Genomic DNA, 16556 nt, shown 5'->3' on the forward strand with positions numbered 1-16556 from the left:
ACTTTTGCAAAATGCTGTATGTATAGTTATAGTACTTGCATGTAATCTGCTTTGAAAAGCCAGAAAGGTGGAATATGCATTAAAATAAATAAAGAAATATACAGTTGTTTTAAAGCTGTTTGTCACCGCCCCCCCCCCCCCCCCAAATAATCCACCATTATTTTAAGACATGGGTGGGCCTCACACATGCAAAGGCAAAAAAAAACTAGTTGCAAAAATATTTATTCATAAACATTTGGTAGGTCTTTCTTTTCCTTAAATATAGTCAGAAAGCGGATTTCACAAAAAGAAAAAACTCAATTGAGCACATACAGATATGAGAGGTAGATTACGAGTGAGATACTTTGGGGATAAATAAAGTATACATAAAGATAAGAAGATATATTAAATTAGTGGGTATTTGTTTTATTATAGTGAGAATTAAGTATCCCAATACTATTGTACAACAAGACTACACAGAACCAGAAGTCGGCCATGGCTTTCTTTGCCATGATGACGGAAGAGTGACATCAGCAGGGGGTCCGCACTTACAGCTGAGGAACGGAGCAGGAGGCCTAAACGAGTCAATCAAGTAAGGGAGTGAGCAGTGTGGCTAGATGGAAGGTTTTCACGCCCAATTAGGCTACTTTTTGTGAGTGTGTGCAGGAAATTTCTTGCTTTTTTTGGCTGCAGCATTTTGGGCTTTTTTTTTTGGGCGTGCACGTTTCTTTGGGCATCTTGCTGGAAGGGGAGCAGCATGGGTAGGGCATGTATGGCCTTAAAAGCTGGAAGCGCCTTTTGCTAATGTGTCACAAGCTACTGCATGGGGGACAGGCGGCAACCGCAGGGTGTGAAACGGGTGAGAACAATTTTGTGCCTTCCGCCCTCTTGCTTGTATTTTTACACGGGTGTGGGAGCAGAAAGGATAAGAGTGAGGGCTGGTTGGCGAGGGATGAGTCCCCCACCTCTGCCACTGTTCTTCAATAATACTCCCTCAGGGCTCACGCATGGAGGCACGACGTCACGGGTGTGCATGCACAAAGCGCCATTGCCCAGCTCCTTCCTCCAGATACTGAGCACTCACTCCCCAACCGCTTCCCTCCCTGTGAGCCAGACCACTCACTGCCCAACTGCCTCCCTCCCTCCCTGTGAACCGGGGTGCTCACTCCCCGAGCACCTCCCTCACCTTATTCATGTCCGGACCATTCACTGTCCGATCCCCCGCATCTCCCACCACAAACCGAACCACTCGCTGCCCAACCGCCTTACGCTGCCTGCAAATTCATGAAATGGACCACTCACTTGCTGCTCGACCGCCTAGCGCACCCCTCACGAACCGACCACTGGCTGCCAGATCGCTTCGTCCCCCCCCATTCCCCAACAGATCACTCTCTACCCATCCATCTCATGCTGTTCCTATCCAAAAAACAAACCGCTCGCTGCCTGTCTAGCACACTCCCCCCCGCACAAACCAGACCACTCGCTGCCGCCTAGCATACAGCCCCCGCCCCCCACACAAACCAGCTCACTGCCACTCCCGCCACAATCTGGACCACTCAGAGCCAGTCTACCCTGCCACTTGACTCCCCTCACCCGCTCCCTGGGCGATCCGGACCACTAGCCTATCCGACTGCCTCACTGACCCTTTTCCCTTCATGATCCAGACTAGTCGCTGCCTGAACGCTTTGCTGCAACCTCACCCCTCCCCAAAATTCGGACCACCATGCCGCCCTCTCTTCCCCAGGATGCACTGTACTTGCTGCCTGACAGCCCCCTGCCCACCCAATCTGGACCACTCTCTACCCAACTGCCTCACCGCCCAACCCCCCCGTAGATTTGACTGCTTGCATGCAGGGGGGTGCAAAATAAAAATTGTTTTCGTAACTTTTCAGTTTTGGGCTACTTTTGGTGACTGATTGAGCTCTAAAACATTTTGGCATCTGGCAACCCTGGGAGCGAAAGAGTCCGAGCTCGGTGAGTTTATGTAATGTCCGCTTATATATAAAAATTAATATGGGAAGAAAGAAAAATAATAAATAAGAGAAGAAAGAAAGGAAAGCATCAGGTACTATATAAAATAAAATTAATAAGGGCATAAGTAATAATTCTTATATTTTAAAAAGAATTAGAAAGTAGCCGTGGATTAAGAATGCCTGAAGGAGGCAGGGTGGGGTTGGGGGGAAGGTACAGGCGCGTGGCCCGGGTCAAAATGAAGGAATGATGGGGGTGGGGCTTAGGAGCGGGAGGGGCGGAAGGAAAAGAAAACAAAAAGGAAAGATGGCACTGTGGGAGGGGAGGGGTATTGGGGTGCGGAAACTTTCCCCTCAAGCCACGAGACGGGAGCTGAAGGCGCAAGCGCAGCGCGGAGCATGCTGGGAAAGAAGGGAAGGCACTATCTCTCCGCTCGCTAATCTTCCAGCGCGGCCACGCCGGGGGTGGGCGGAGCCTCCTCACCACGCCCCCTTCACCCCGAGGCGGGAGCCGCAGGCGCAGGCGCAGTGGGGGGCGCGCAGCCAGCCAGGCAGGAAGGAAGGAAGGGCGGCGCTGAGGCGGGAGGGAGCGGGTCGAGCCTGACAGAGAGCGAGAGGTAGGCGGCTGCGGGCGCAGCAGCAACGAACATGGCGGGGCGGCTCTGAGTGAACCGACGACATCCTACCCCACTCTAAAGCGGGAGCAGCGGCGGCACGGACGGGTCAACCGCCTAGCCGAGGCCAGCAGCCGGAGGCCCGCCCTCCGCGCCCCCCCCCAGCAACGCCGGGCTGCTTCTCCTCCTCTCCGCGGCCTTTCCTCTCCGGACTCGGGTAAGATCTGCCGCTTCTGTTCCAGGCGCAGTTATATCTCTGTGCGCCCTAGAGGGGCGAGCGGCAAAGGAAACGTCCGTGCGCCCTCTCCCGCAGGCTTGGGTGGTAAGAGCGGCAACTTTCCGCTCCCCTCAGGGGACCTCCAACTTTGCTTTCCTCTATCTTCCGCCTGAGGTGATTTCTGCTTTTGCTGGTTTTCATTTCTTGGTGTCTGTGAGTATCGCTATGCGTTAGGGTTTCCAGGCTGCCGCACTTTATATTTATTTTTGTACGTCTTTGAGAGGAACTAAATCCCGTGGTGCTGTTTAGGTTTCGGGGGAAAAAAACTTCATTGTGGTTTCTAGAAGTGAAAGACATAAGGATCCCACCCTTCCCTCTTTTAACGTTTTGCTTTGTGGCATTTTTTTTTTTTTTTACTTTTATAAGAATCAAATTGTGGAACTTGGGTTTTCTGTTAAATTTTAGAGTGGCTCTTTACTGTATGATTTTAACTGAGGTTTGCCATATCTTGTTAGCTGTTATGTTTTTTTAAAGGATTACAGTTTTTTATTCTTGTGTATAGTGACCTGATATTGTGCCATTATGTTAGCCGGCTATCCATGATCAGACTGTGACTTCATTTATTTCCTCGCGTTTTAATGCAAAATACCATCTCAACATTTTAGTGTTTCTGCTCTGGTAAGTCATTGTATTATGAGATCTTCAACTTCCTGGTAATTTGCTTACTTAGAGGTAAAGTGTAAATATTTTAACCTGTAATCTGTCAACTTCAACAGTATTCTAATGATGTCAGCTGTTTATCTAATGATCTCAGCTACAGCGAGAACACCTTGATATGTGGGCAGTTTGCTGCAGCAGTGGGTATGAAAACCATTTTAGCCAACAAATGGGATCATGTCTGTTAGCTTTACAAAGTGACTTTTTAAAAATTACTATGGGTTATTTTCAAGCATTGCATAATGAGTATCTCTGGTTTAGGGGCTGAGCTGATTATGCTGTTCCTACAGCTGAGTTCACTTTAGGAAGTTGTCACTAGCCTGAAGGTATAATGTAATTAGTGATTAGGAGAGGGAGGGGAGTTACTTTGTAACTGACTGTCAAAGTCTCCTTGATATCGTTTACTTCCTCTTGGTATGTGTTCAGTTTCTTGTGTGTTGTATGAATTATAAAATGGTGTGGGTTCTTGCTGAGCTTAATGTTGACTTTTAACCTTGATGGGTATGTGGGTAATTTTTGGTTAAAGAGAGAGGTTCCTGGGAGTTGGTTTAAGTATTTTTTGTAATAGGCCTTGCTATCATCAATGTTACTTAAGATGGCCTACTAGCAGAGGTGGTGGAGGCTACCACTGTGGCAGATTTTGGGCATGATTGTGATAGATGTGAAGGGCAGAGATGGGGGAAAAAGTTGCTAGAACAGGTAAAAGGTGTGGAGAATGGAGGTGATGGTGTTGATTTACACATGGGAATTTAAATATGCATCAATTTCAAGTAGAAGAATCTCAACTGGGCAGAATGGCTGGATCATTTTTTACTTTACTGTTATTTAGTATATTACTCTGTGAATAGGTTCAGGTGGTTAATCGAATTTTGAATGACTGTACCTAAAACTGCTAAATGTATTTATTTCTTATTTCAAAACTTGTATGCCTCCTTTCTGAATATCAATGGAATGCCTGGGCTGGTTTATAATTGTACCAGCCAATACATATGTAGCCTAAAATCAGCAACACTAACAGAGTGAATATAATAAAAACACACTAAAGAACACACGCTGACTAATTAATCTGTCCAATGACTCTAAACACCTGAAGCCTTGCATTGCCCATAATTTCCTCTTGAGTTATCTTCCGTAGCCAATCCTTTTGACCCTGTTCCACCACGTGATTTGATCCAGCCTCCAGAAAAAGTACTTTCTTCCAAAAAGTGGTGAAATTTCAACTTCTGAGAGACTATTCCACAAATTGGATACCATCACTGAAAAGGCTCTGGCCCTTAAACAAGCCAGCTTCATCATCCAAGATGTAGACACTGTACCATATGCCCCTGACTTGAATGTAACGCTCTGTCAGGGATACACAAGTTCATAATTATATATATTTTTGTTGGCATGTTAAAAGCAGTAGGGCATGAACTTTTAAGACTTCTGTGAGGCCTCGTTGGGTTTGATTCTATGATTTGGCAAACGGATTAGAATCTCCATTGCACATTGCCAGTTCTTTGTGATGTAATATACAGGAACAATGTTATAGGGCTGACATTTCCCAAACAAATATTTGAAATGTGGTTTCTGTTCTTGCAGGCATGTTACTACTAAACTTAAAATAAAAGAAACATGCTACAGTTTATCCTCCTGTTCAACTTTTTGTTTGGCCATTCATACTTGTGGTGAAATGGAAACACTTAAATATAGACTTCCAAGATTCTATGTTGCTGGAATTTTGGTTTTCAGATGCTATCATGAAAAAGGTCATAATCTCAGTGTTTTGAGAAAATTCATTGCTTTTGAGGTAAAAAATACCATAGTCAAACTGCATAATGTTGGAAGATGCAATCCATGGACAGCAGCTGAGGCACAACGTCAAGAAGCCTATTGCCAGTTTTGACTTTACAGTAATTGTAGAACTGTGTTTTAAATTACCACAAGTCGTATAACCCCGTTTTTGCTTTTGATTACATTACAATTTGGTTCACTAGCAAAGTGGGCACAGGTCAAAATATGTCTGCTTTTAAAACTGTAGCTGATACAATATGTGTGAAATAAGAACTGCAGGTCTATATGCTGATTCTGTGCTTTTGTACATGATTTTTAAAACTAGGACATACCTATGATTAAGTACAGAAGAAATCTCGCTTTTCTCATTCATGCACTTAAAAATGTATCAACTTCATGTAAATGTAAAAAGTGTCTGAGCCAACTAGTTTTGTGTGTGGGGTGGGGGGAAGGAGGATGTATTGACAACATCTGCTCAGTCTCCATTGAATCATTTTTTAAAAGAGGTTTAATCCTCTCACTTTGTCTAGGTTCCAGTCAGTTGTGTCCATAGTGGGGCTGGGTGGCAAGGTCCTACCTGCAACCCCCCCCCCCTCCCCTTTTCTAAATTTCTACAGGTTCTCAGTCTCATGATCTTACATAGGATAGTGTCGAAGAGGCCTCAGAAACAATAACACCCCCCCCCCCCCAAAAAAAAAGAAAAACAACCCAGTACTTTTTATTTATTTATTTTTTGTATGTGAAATTTGTAACTGCCCTGTAGGCTATAAATAATTTTAAATAAATAAATACTTTGACTTTCAGGATTGAGTGAGTAGAATGCTGAACTCCTTCTTGTGTTTGGAGAGTAGTTCTTCCATGACAAGGAAGGGTATGGTTATTTTAAGGCATATCGAGAATGAGAGCTTTTTAAATCTTTGCTCATTTTTATTCTTCGTGAACACACACAATCACTGACAAGTTACTCTTCAGCTGGTAAGGGCCAAGTACAAGAAAGGAGGGCGTGAGCTTGAGTGTTTTCTTAGGCTAATGGGGGAGAATACCAACCGGTGGGCAGAGCGTGGGGCTACAACTACTTTGGATTTCCAAGAAGGCTGGATTGCTTAACCTACATTGAGTAGCCTTGTTTATAACTCTAACATCAATGAACATGTTTTGGATAGCAGCTTCCCTAGTTTTATTGGCTGTTTTAGATTTACACAACTTGGCACTGAGACATGGCAGGAGACCTGGCTGTTGAACTAAGTATGGAACTTGTAAGAATCAGAAGGGAAGATGACGAGACCTGAAATTGCCTGCTAGTGGACATGGTGGAGGCTAGCACTTGAATAATTTAAATATGCATGGGATAGATATAGAAGGCAATTGTAGGTTGCATTAAAGACATGAGTGAGGAACACTAATGTTTAAATTATGGGGTTTTATATATTTACTCAGTGGTAGAGAACCAACGGACAACTGGGTAGACTGGATAGGTCAGTTGGTCCATATGTTTGGGGGGGGGGGATTAGAAGGGATATTGTATTGTCTGGCATTCAGTTAATTTTTGTGCCTGTATAGCTAGACTGCTTTGTTTGCTATTTGATTTTATTGTAGTTCACTTAGAGCAGCTTTGGTCATTAACAAATGTATTCATTTAAGTAATACATAGAACACAACAGATAAAGACCTTGTGGCCCAGTCTTCCTATACACATTTCCTGCTCAGCTTCACTGTGTAATTATTGGCACTGTAAGTGCCCAGGTCAGTACTATCAATTGTGTTTGAATTAAGAGGTTCCCCCTGCGTGCCCATGTGATAAATTGTGATGTAAGCACTTAATATTTGCAAACATCCTTGTCTGTTGGTGATATTCAAGAAGAGAACAAATTGATAAAGCTTGCTGGACATTATAGGTGTGGTGCTGTTATTTTATGGGACTTTTCCCACTTCTGTTGAATATGCATGGTCACATCTCATAATTTGATATTTTGTATTTATTGCTTTTTTTGTTTTTCATTTCTGCTCTTATGAATTAAATAGTTTAGTTCTGACATTACACATCTTATAAAGTAACACTCTAACATGGGTCAATAAAATGACTTTAAATTTACTTTTAATCAGTATTTCAACAATCATCTAAAAGTTTGACTGAAATATTCAGCTGTGGGTTTTGCGCTAAAACTTTTGAAGGTAAGAATTATAACGCTATTGGGGTTTGTTCTTTGGACATGTCAGATAACTGTAAGGCCCATCTAGTTAGTGTACACTGTGTTTCCCTGTTGCAAGGCCCTGCTTGATATGACTTTACATGTTGTGTGATTTCTTAGCAGTTTTATTTCCCATATTAAAAAATCTCTGGCTTGAGCTTTTCTATACTCTCCAGGGCACAGCTGACACTGTAGAGGGAAGCATTGTGTATATAGGGTTAAGTGTCATACAGTTATAGGCTAACATTTTGACACAGTTGACTTTTGGAAGTGTAGAAATGCTTTTGAAATCTGGCATAATGTAGTAATATATTGTATGCAGGTAGTGAAATTCACCTCTTTACTTGTTGGATGGGGAACAGATGTCTTCATTGTACTTCTTAGTGATACTTTTTATTCGAGGAAGATAAAGACACCGATCCTGTTCATATAATTAGCTTTCAGTATTAAAACAGGAAAAGATTGGGTAACATCTTTGTAAAAAGATATCCTTTTTTTATTGTTTGTACAGTTGCACAGTATACAACATTTCGGGATTTTTGTTGCATACTGCACATTGTGTTGGTTGTCAGGGGAGAAACGTTAAGCTTGGCATCCTTTCACTTCAATCCAAAGTGGCCATCAGACAGGCAGTTTTTACAAGTTGCTCCTTCAGCCATCCTTTCTAATAGAGGAGAGAGTTTCGGATAATTTGATAAAGTATTCAACTGCATTAGTTCATTTATTTTCTGGATTTATATGCTTAGAATTCTGGTTATATTTGGTGGATGAGATGAGACAGTTTAGGCCTGCTAAATCTGTATTGGAACTGGAGTAAGTGTTGGTGGGTTTGTTTCAGTTTTTTTTTAAATACTGAGAATACTAGAATATTGCTTGCTAATACTGATTTTTCAATATGACTTGCGTTTACTTTAAAATGTTTAATATTTTTTATAGCAAGTTTTTAATGCATTTCCATTTTATAGCAAATATGCACAAGCATTCAGTATTTTATAACAATCACAAGTGGCATCAAAGCAAAATAAAAGTGCATTCAGTTCCCAGCAGAACTATCTTACAGTGGAAGTGTCTGCCTGTTTTGCTCCCTCATGATAAGGCCCTACCTGAAATGTAATAGAGGCCTAATAATGCAGGATCTGCAAAATTGCAATTTAAGTACGACTGTACTGATCAACCGTTTCCTGCTGGTAGGCCAGGCCACCCATTGCTCGTTTCCTGCAATTTTGTTTCTTGCCTGCCACTCGGTTGCAACTATTTGATTTGTTTTTGATTTGCATCAAGGCATGTATTTTCTGGCACACTTGTATGGATCAGTGTTTTACTATAAAATCCCGAATCATAATGGCTTGGGAATTTCCCCATCTCCATTATAAATTACTTTGCCTCTAACAGGGAGTAGCTTCCAAAACATTTCAACTTTGCCCCTGTTTTACCAGATGTTTTCTTCTGGGGCTACAGTCAGCACTGGTTTGTGTTCTGCGAAGGTGGTAGCAAGAATTTAGATCAGTAATCTACAGAGCCACTGCTGAGAATCATTTTATTCCTTAAAAGGTCATGACAAGTTGTATTTTTTGTTAGAGGAAAGAAATTTTACGTAGTGAGAAAATTGCTTAAGGTTTTTCATTTGTGTTGTAGAGAGATGTAACAGGGAGCGAATCAGAGTATATATAGCTGGGCTTTTGCATTTAATTTGGAAGTGGAATGGGGAATTTAATGAGATGCTTCACTACTATTAACAGGGATATTAAAAGCTCACTGCATTTCAATACACAGAACTGTTAGAGAATGCAATGGTGTGAAATTTAATATTTCAGTTATGTAGATTTTGCTAATAAGGGATTTTAGCTTGTAATCATGGCTAAGTCAGTGCAAGTAACAAAGGAAAACTAATGTATAGAACTACTTTTTGCATTCAAGCTAAGGTAAGTGTTTAATAATTCAAATTGCACTCTTAAAAAGCTAGCTAGAAAAGAGTTCTACCAGCATACCCAGAACTGGAGTATATATGCAACATTGATATGGAGACTAATCGGAGAAAATTCTTTTTCACTCAACGCACAATAAAGCTCTGGAATTTGTTGCCAGAGGATGTGGTTAGTGCAGTTAGTGTAGCTGGGTTCAAAAAAGGTTTGGATAAATTCTTGGAGGAGAAGTCCATTACCTGCTATTAATCAAGTTTACTTAGGGAATAGCCACTGCTATTAATTGCATCAGTAGCATGGGTTCTTCTTAGTGTTTGGGTAATTGCCAGGTTCTTGTGGCCTGGTTTTGGCCTCTGTTGGAAACAGGATGCTGGGCCCGATGGACCCTTGGTCTGACCCAGCATGACAATTTCTTATGTTCTTAAAATTACTCCAGAACCTTTCACCCTATTCCCCTCTCCTCCTACACAACTGGCAAACAGGTGAGCAGACTTTTTAAACCTTGTTGATACATGCCTATCTCAATACAGATTTGATGTTAGGGTAATTTTATTTTTTTATTTTACTTATTTCTTTTAAGGAAAGTCTTATTCAATATACAAAGTTGACAGCATAAGGTTTTCCTATAGATAATTTTATCAGAAAATACTAAAGGGTATCACTTAGACACTTTCAGAATGACAGAATACTTAAATATAATTTTGTCCTTTAAGTTTCTTATTATTTTGTGTAACAAAAAGATGTAGGTGCATTATTTCCCATTAGAATTTAGGATAATGAAGACTCGTTAAATTCTATTTTATGCAGCATTATCATTCTACAAATGTCTGACAGAAAAGGAGCCAGTCAAACTATGAATTAAAAAAACCCTCAGGCATATTGCACATGATAGTTAATAAAAATGCTTAAACAATGGAATAAGTTAAAATATATGGAAATGTTTCAGACTGGACTTAATATTTCCTCTCTCTCTATATATATTGGAAATGGAAAAAAATTTTGGCTTGATTCGTCTGTCATAGGGTTATTTTCCTGTATAGGTCTTGAGGTTAAAGTCCTACTATATATTAATTCAGGGTAGTTTGCTTTCTTAAAGTGCCATACAAGATGAGTAGCTTAGCTACAGTGCAACTGCTCCAGAATATATATGCTGTCATCTAAATATAGGGAGGTCCGAGGATTCTACTGACACGAAGGACAAATTTAGTATGCAGGGTTCCAGGCTCTGTCTTGATTGTTTGGTTTGTTTTTTTTTTGGTGTAAAGATGAAGAACAACTTAAAATATTTTAAAATGTTTGTTTTGTTGAAAAAAAAAAAACACTTTAGTAAATTGCATTAATCTGCATCACTTCAAAATAGTAATAAGCTCATGAGATTCCATTCACCACCATACTAAACTTTCGCATTTATGAAATGAACATTGATTTATGACTTGCATATGTTACATCAATATTTTATTAGAACCAAAACATGGCTTAGATTTTAGGTTTTAATCATTACTTCTTATTTCCTCCTCCTGGATTACTTATCCTTAGTTCTTTATATTTTAACCCAAAATTACCTTATGCAGTATAGTCTTGCATATTTTGGAGTATGTTCATTTAATTATAACAATATTTGAAGTGCTTTTTTTAGTCTCAACTTTTGACACACTTATCACTTTTATGTGATTTTATTGCTGGTTAGCATACACCATTAAGGAATCAAATAACTGTTGAACAGTGGCCTAGTGAATATAAATAGCATAAAAACTTATGAAATACAATTTCATACTATTCCAAGGGTAGACAGGAATAATAACAGTATGGCAAAATGGCAGAAATCCAGTTTTCATTAACAGATGGACAAATGACTTCTCAGCTTGAAGGGATATTTCTGCAGCTGTGAAACACAACAGCAATGCCTGGGATAGAATTAGGGTCCAAAGACAGCCAAAATGATGTGAAATGCAGAGGCATCTTAAAAAGAAAACAAGCTAAAATGGTAGGTATAACAAAAACAAAATATTGAATTGGGATATCTTTTTCTGCACAAGATAAGTGTTTTAAAAATAACTGACATGATTAAAGAACAGGAAACACACCCAGACATCTAATACTAATGTTGGAACAACTATGCTGGACAAATGAGAACAATTATAAAGTTTTAAACATTAAACAAAACACAGAATTCCAAAAAGACCAACTTTATACTGAATAGTCTGCACACATTGCCAACTTTAAACAAAATTAAACTAATTCAATAGTTAGAACAGGTTCTGAAGGGAATAATTGAATAGAGGCCCGGGAACAAATTTTGTCCTTTTATATTTACTGTTCTGGGGAAAGCAGAGCATTGTAAAAACCCAATGATGCCAAACTGATTTTGTGCTGCATCACTAATTTAAATTTCTCATGTATAGGATGTGAACTAGAACCTGATGCAATTTTATTTTCATATGATTATTGATCAAAATATAAATTTGTGCATAAATATTTCATACAAACCTATGGCGATTTCTGATGCATAACGTTTTTTTTAAAGTTGAACTAACTCATTTGAGCCTGCTCCAGGCTTCCTGTTGGTGATATGCTACATATGCGGGGGTGGTAGGGGTTCCACAAATAGTTAATTTAAGTGAGCATCAAAACAGTTTATTCGCCTTATTTAATGGCTTCCGTTCATATGAGGCCCTGTATTCAAAGCGTTTTCTCCATAGCTACAAAATAGAAGAAAACCCTGACCCACAACTGATTTGCATTTTAGGCTAACCTTTCAATTTCACAATTGCCTTGATTTGATTTTTTTTGGTGCATTGATTGTTTTGAAAATAAGTAGTATTCCTTTTTTCTTTTTAATATTGTAGTTACTCTGTGGCTGTAACATTGATCCTTTTGCTTCTTCTTTAATTGATAGACTATAAGAATTTGAATGTGTGAAAACTAGTAGAAGAATTAAACTGTGGTATTGACCATGCAGTGCTTTAAGGTATGATGGTATAAGTAGTCTGTATATCTGACTTAACAGGAGGTGCAATCAGGAATAGGTATAAAAGGATACCTAACTATGCAGAGCTGGCCTGCAGGAAACTGAAAGGTATCCAAAATCAGACAAGGGACAAGGAGTGCACAACAAGACCAGGAGAAAAAGACAATAAGGAAAAGGAAATCAAGCAGAAGGCCACATTGAATGTATTTAGTAATGCGCTCTTTTGTGGTTTGGTGAGAATTAATTTTTGTGGTGAAATGGAATTTTGAAGTTATATAGTGCAGAAGGAATCCATTGGAACAGTTCCCCCTGAGGAAGCCCGCAAGGGTGGAACAAGGTTCCTTGTTGGGATGGTTATGTACATGTTGGTGTTTAAGGTGGTATTTTAAGATTAATTGTACTTGCGGTGGTGTTTGGAAGGTGAACATCAAGTAAACTGCATGCATGGTGGTGTTTTGAAGACGGGGTATCAAGATAATCTGCACCTACATGGTTCATCACCATATAATACTCATTTGGCCATGTTTTGTTTTTTTTTTTTTAATTTTTGAGCAGATCATGTTTGTGTGTTTAAGTCTTTCTTGTAAGTATGAGTGTGAATGATTGTCTATTTGAGTGATTTGCATTTGGGTATTTTAATATAAGGGGTTTGGGCAATGTTCTAGGCACCAGTATTATATATTCAAAAAATATAAATATAAATGGTATGTTGTAATATTTACATTTTGGTATTGTCAATTATATATTAAAGTATTTCTCAAAGTTTTTTTTTGTATTGCTATAAATAATAAAGTGGATCTATATATTGTATATTTATCTTTATAAATGTGTGACAGAACATTTACCTCTTGTAATTGTGGGATATAATATTTATATGAAGAGGTCAAGAGTATTTCCTGTTTTGTTTTTTTTTTTTTACTCCAAATAGGTGCCAGAAAGATGAACCTATTCACAGTAGACCGTGCCAAGTTAACCTCGGACTACTTTTTTTTTTTTTTTATAATAAAGGATTCCCAGAAAAGGCATTTTACAAACTCCAGCTAGTACAAAACTACACAGCATGATTGATAGATGGAAACTGCATGACAGTATCACACCCATCCTATACAAACTACAGTGGCTACTAATCTCCTATAGACGTTTATATATTAGCTGTAAGCTGTCTTGGACAGATTTGTAATTTCCAGAACATACATTTTTAAGTATATAAATTAAAACCCTGACCGATCTTCAAAGCACTCCTTAGAGAGAAGCTAACCTTCTCCATGCTCTCTAGACTTCTAAGATTCTCACTCTGAGCCTCCTTAATCTCAGTTTTGACAAAAGAAATAAAATTTAAAAAAAAGATACCTGTTGAAATTTCTTGTGCAGTGCCCCTGTCCTCTGGAATTCTCTCCCAGAAGAGCTGTGCCGAATGCAAGACTATTTTCACTTCAGGTATCAAGTAAAAGCTTGACTGATCCGCCAGCCCTTCAATGTGGAACCCATAATTGCCCATCTTGGAAAGCATTCAGTTATGATAGAACCAGATCAGACATCTGCATGAAGCATGTTTAGGTCCCAAGGTTAGCAGGAAACATGCACTGTAGGATCTGTTGCCAGAGGGTTTTGTATAAGTTCCTGGAGGAGAAGTCATAACACATTTTTAGATAGGTAAATGATTTCTATCCCTGGGAGATTTACTTTATGGGATCGGCCACTATGGTATCAGAGACAGGATGCTGGACTTGGTGGACCTTGCTCTTACCCAGCATGGCTATTCTTGTGTTCTTAAATGTATTTTACAGGAGTTCATTTCTGGCACCACATTTTAAGGACACTTTTTAGTGAGCAATGACAGTAAATGCAGTTATTACTTTGTGCTTTAGTCTACACTGTGGACTTGCTTGACAAAGACTTGTTTCATGTCTTCCTCCACTTCTATGCTCCATTCCTTTCCTAGTGATGTCACATTAGGTTCCTTCTCCTTGCTACTGCTATTACTATTTTTTAAAGCACTGCTTTTCCATGGAGCTTACAGTCTAGTCAAGACAAACATACAAGAGTCCTTAGGAAATGTTTATTATAGAGCAGGTTTAGTATTTCATAGCAGCTTCATAAAAGTGAGATTTTAGAGTTGAATATAGCCGGAGAGGGAGCATGACTCACTGAATCAAGAATACTTCCATGCATATGGTACAGTGAGATGGAAAGTGCAGAGTTTGGAGTTGGAGGGGAGCAACTTACCTGATGTGCAGAGTTCACAAGGAAGGGAGTATGGAGAGAAGAGAGAAAATAGATGAGGCACTGCAGAGTGAATGCAGTAAGGCAAGCAAGAGAAGCTTGAACTCTTGTGCAGAAGTAGAAGGGGGACTTAAGAGGGAGTTGCATGATCATAACGATGTTGAAGGAAGATAAACCTTGAAGCAAAATTTACCATTGCATTACTAGTCGGTGTTAACTCTAATGGTAAACATTGCTTAGTGATGATTGTTATGCACCTCTACTCTCATGAAATATAGGATGGTAATGGATGAACAAAGTATTTTAAGATAGTACTTGAAGAGATCTTTTTTGGGTACTGTTTGGTTGGGTGACTTTAAATGAAGCAGCAGGTGAAGATTGTAGTCTTATCAGAATTCTGCATTATAAGGGGTTTTATGAGATGTGCTAATGATATGAGCATTGTAGCAGGAAATACGGTGTTAATTCCTTTCTGCTAAGGATAAGATGTTGTAAAGACTAAACGGATAGCAAACTAAAAATTGTTTATAAACATCCGCCACACAAGAAAAAATGTCTGCAAGCCATGCTTTCATAAGAATTCCATAGAAAGGAACATGTTTGAACTTTAAATGTTGTAATTTCCATACATGTAAAACATGTATGGAAAATTTTCTAGTGTGTTCTTATAATACATACTTAAAATTCTTAATAGTTAAGCTCTGCCTAGGGTGCAGGAGCTGGATATGGCACTTGAGACATTGTATTGCCTTTTAATTAAGGCATAATATTATCTGGGTCTCCTTTGGCATCTGCTGTGCTGGAAGGAGAGTTTAATAGAAAGCTGAGAGAACTTAACCCTCCATGGCATTAATAAACTAGTGTCCAATTCAAGTAGAGGTGTGCCAAATATTTGAAATAGACCTGAGTAGGTTTTCAGCTTGTTTTAGACCTGACTGATTCAATGGGAAAATCAAATGGTGTTTCCTCAGAAAATCTTGGGAAAATTTGACCAGATCTGAGGCAGATTTTCAGGAATCTAACATAACTAGTACTTAATACCAAAGGCTTCCAACCATATCCCAGGCTTTCATGTGCAGCATGGGAAATCCAGGGCTCTGTGAACCGTAGAAGAGGTGGCAGTGGAGGTAGTGAAGGATGCACTGGGTAGAGCCCAGGCTCCACTTGTCAAAAAGTAGCAATAAAGACGTTTGCAGCACGGAAGAACAAATTTTGTGACCCATACAGGAAGGCAATGCCAGAGAGTGAGCAGCATGGATGGTAGCCTCGGCTCTATCCCTGTTGCAGATGTGCAGCTACCACTGGATTAAATGGGGTTGTGAAGGGGGAAATTAGAAGAGATGTGGAAAATTATTGGTGAGAGGATGTGGTGTAGTAGGGAAAGCACACTGGCTTGCACTCCCCACTCCCTCACCTGCACGTACTTAGAGCCAATGCACATACTCCCTATTCTCATTTGCACGCAGCAGTGGACAGAGTCTCTACCTCCTTACACGCAATCCCAGTATACCCCTACCTCCAACACATACTTTCACACTGCCCAGGAGGTGACTGGCCCTGGGACCTGAAAGGAGGCTGCTGCATGACAGCACGTGGAGGGGAAGAAGGGGGAGGTGTGGGAAATGGTGAGTCTGAGTACAGACTTTGGGGTGATAGTGTCTGATCTGAAAGAGCAAACCCATATGACGAGGCAGAGATATTATTAGGTTGTACAGAGAAGCATAAGTAGGAAAAAGATAATGCCCTTGTACAGGTCACTGGTGCAGTCTTACTTGGAGTATTGTGTTCAGTGTTGGAGGCCATATCACAGAAAGGATAGGGACAGAAATTTTACAGAAAGAGGTAACCAAAATGCTGCAGAGTCCACACCAGAAGACTTGTGAGAGTAGAATAGAGCAGTGGTCCCCAACCCTGTCCTGGGGGCCCACCAGCCAGTCGGGTTTTCAGGATATCCTGAAAACCCGACTGGCTGGTGGGCCCCCAG

The 16556-nt window shown here is 40.0% G+C and overlaps 1 protein-coding gene across 1 annotated transcript in view; it reads left to right on the top strand.

Moving 5' to 3' along the window:
• Positions 1-2463: 2463 nt before the first annotated feature.
• RAP1A (RAP1A, member of RAS oncogene family) overlaps positions 2464-16556 on the top strand; it is a 100374-nt gene continuing 86281 nt past the window's right edge. Inside the window, exon 1 of the mRNA XM_029572564.1 lies at positions 2464-2780. The gene's annotated coding sequence lies outside the window, so the exon portion shown is untranslated. The remainder of the gene's footprint in view (positions 2781-16556) is intronic.

Source organism: Rhinatrema bivittatum, chromosome 12, assembly GCF_901001135.1.
Source record: "Rhinatrema bivittatum chromosome 12, aRhiBiv1.1, whole genome shotgun sequence".
Taxonomy (NCBI): Eukaryota; Metazoa; Chordata; class Amphibia; order Gymnophiona; family Rhinatrematidae; genus Rhinatrema; species Rhinatrema bivittatum.